This window comes from Anomaloglossus baeobatrachus, chromosome 5 (genome assembly GCF_048569485.1).
Source record: "Anomaloglossus baeobatrachus isolate aAnoBae1 chromosome 5, aAnoBae1.hap1, whole genome shotgun sequence".
NCBI classification, from domain to species: Eukaryota; Metazoa; Chordata; class Amphibia; order Anura; family Aromobatidae; genus Anomaloglossus; species Anomaloglossus baeobatrachus.
Genome location: NC_134357.1, coordinates 503,554,421 through 503,557,319, shown reverse-complemented (window position 1 = coordinate 503,557,319; position 2,899 = coordinate 503,554,421). Strand labels below are relative to the sequence as shown.

Here is a 2,899-nt window from a genome sequence, read left to right as displayed (position 1 = left end):
CCCGGGTACATCGCGACATCCTCGCGGCGAGCTACAAGTACCATGAGGCCGGCAGTGGAACGGAAGGTAAGGTGAGCATATAATGTGTGTACCTTCCGTTTCATCGACGGCCTCCTGGGTCCTGTAGTTCGCCGCTCCGCTCCACTCCAGGCTGTGCATCGGCATCCATAGCGACGAAGCGGGAACTTCCAGTCACCGCTACTCAAAGGCAGCGCGCTGGCCAATCAGAGGCAAGTGGCTCTGCCTTTGATGTCAGCGCTCTGGCCGCGAAAGTTCCTCCCTTGTCGTTACAAATTTTATGACACACATAAAATTCAGATCACTCCAGCCTGTTTGGGCCAGGCTAAAGTGATCTGAATTTGATGTGTGTCATCCTTAGGTATGTAAATGTGGTGTGAGATCAGTGGCCCAAAGCCATTTAACCCCTCAAAAACACTGGTTACTTATTCAAATCTGTGAAAACTGGGGTTTTGCCCACTTTGATGCCAGTTCTGATGCCCAGAACCTGTTTGGGCCAGGCTGGAGTGATCTGAATTTGATGTGTGGCATCACTAGGTATGTAAATGTGGTGTGAGATCAGTGGCCCAAAGCCATTTAACCCCTCAAAAACACTGGTTACTTATTCAAATCTGTGAAAACTGGGGTTTTGCCCACTTTGATGCCAGTTCTGATGCCCAGAACCTGTTTGGGCCAGGCTGGAGTGATCTGAATTTGATGTGTGGCATCACTAGGTATGTAATTGTGGTGTGAGATCAGTGGCCCAAAGCCATTTAACCCCTCAAAAACACTGGTTACTTATTCAAATCTGTGAAAATTGGCTTTGTGCCCACTTTGATGCCAGTTGTGATGCCCAGAACCCCTTTGGGCCAGGCTGGAGTCACTTGAGTTTGATTAGAGGCATCACTAGATAGGTAATTGTGGTGTTAGATCAGTGGCCCAAAGCCATTTAACCCTTTCACTAACATACTTTGGTGTCCACTTTGATGCCCATTTTTTTGCCAGTTTTATAATTTTCGCAGCTGATTTTGAATGTATTTATATTAGGACACATCAGTGCATTGTATTTTATTATTGTGATGTGTCATTTTTGTTGATAAATGCATAAAAAACTGAAAAAACTAAATTGCCGAATAAGAAACTGACGAATAAGAAACCAACTTCAGCCCCGAATAAGAAACTGGACGAATAAGAAACCAACTTCAGCATCGTGAGCAACTGTAAGTACAAAAGGCTATATAATATGATGACTGCAATATATTTAGAGGAGGAAACCTTTGATGGGAGGAGGAGCTGCTCTAAGCGCTAAATATTCCTGTCAGTAAAAGCCACAAAAAAACCCTGTGTAATGAAAAATCACCACAGCATCTGTGAGGACAAAGAGTCCTGCATACGCTGGACCTGATCATGTGACCCCTGACTCCTCCCCTCCATGTGACATCATCACAGGTCCTGTAAGCACAGAGCAGCCGGTATTGGGCTGCATTTTGAACACACTTCTATCATGTGAAAAATGATGTCATACCTGGAAGGAGCCCATACATTCTAGCGTCTACCATCCAGTGTGCGGCTCTACAGGAGGAGGTATGTGGAGATTCCCCATTACATTAACCCCCTCAGTGCTGCGCTCACACTCCAGGAGACAGAGCGTGTTCCCGTCTGTGCGGCTCTATCAGGAGATCTGTCTGTATGGGATTAGATTGGGTCACTTCCCTCCTGACGCCGCTCGCTGTTCTGTTACTGTACAGTCTCCATTATGGCCGTCGCCCGCTCCATGTTGTCACTATCAGGAGATAGTAATGCTCTATCATTATCTGTTACTGACGGCCCCGGATCTGCCCTTCCCCATCTCTATGGATCCTGCACTTTATAACTTTTCTCTTTTTTATTTCATGAAATATTTAATTAATATTCAGATAATTTACATTTTCCCTTTTATATTTGTTCTGTGTCTTTGTTGCTGGATTGGAGATATTCTGTGATAAATCTCTGTGTGTGACTATAGTTGGATTGTGTGTTATACCGGGAGCAGCACGGGGCCAGGACTGGATGTAGTGATCATGTGAAGCCGGTAACAGCTCCGGAGATTTCTTACATGGGATCTTTCTGATGTTACATCGTCATCTTCTCCCCATTCAGGTCCCTACAATATCGGATCCTCTCAGATCTTCTATATAAGAGAATTTTCCTGATTGACCCATCAAGGATGGATAGGGACAGGGACAAGATGGCGGAGAGGATATTACACCTCACCCTAGAGGTCCTCTTCCGGCTTACTGGAGAGGTGAGAGATTCTGATGACGTCACATTACATCATTCTTATCTATGGGAATAACAGATGGACAGAACTGGAGAGGTGAGGACTCTGGAAATGTCTGTAGTGAGATTTATTAATGTGTCTCTCCATATCCAGGATTACACAGTAGTGAAGAAGACCTCTAGTGAGCGCTGTCAGATCCCTGTGTCTGAGGGATGGGGAAGACACCTGAGCCCAATCACGGGGCCTCCACCTCACCCCCTGATACATGAAGACATCAATGACCAGAAGATCCTAGAACTCACCTACAAGATGATTGAGCTGCTGACTGGAGAGGTGACACTGCTGGGAATGCTGGGACATTATACAGTAACGCTATGAAGGGATCGGGTGATGACGGTATCATTGTATGTGTCAGGTTCCTATAAGGTGTCAGGATGTCACCGTCTATTTCTCCATGGAGGAGTGGGAGTATTTAGAAGGACACAAAGATCTGTACAAGGACGTCATGATGGAGGTTCCCCAGCTCCTCACATCACCAGGTAATAGACAGGACTAAATACACACGGCCTATAATTATTTGTATGTCAAGAATGAATTAATTCCCTGTATGTGTTTCCTCCAGTTCTATCCAGTGAGAGGACA

The 2,899-nt window shown here is 45.5% G+C and overlaps 1 long non-coding RNA gene across 1 annotated transcript; it reads left to right on the top strand.

Moving 5' to 3' along the window:
* The first annotated feature begins 1,509 nt into the window (after window positions 1-1,509).
* LOC142311964 (uncharacterized) lies at window positions 1,510-2,640 on the top strand. The gene is made up of 3 exons (XR_012754319.1): window positions 1,510-1,581; window positions 2,137-2,281; window positions 2,411-2,640. It is a non-coding gene; the product is annotated as an uncharacterized LOC142311964 (long non-coding RNA).
* The last annotated feature ends 259 nt before the right edge of the window (window positions 2,641-2,899 follow it).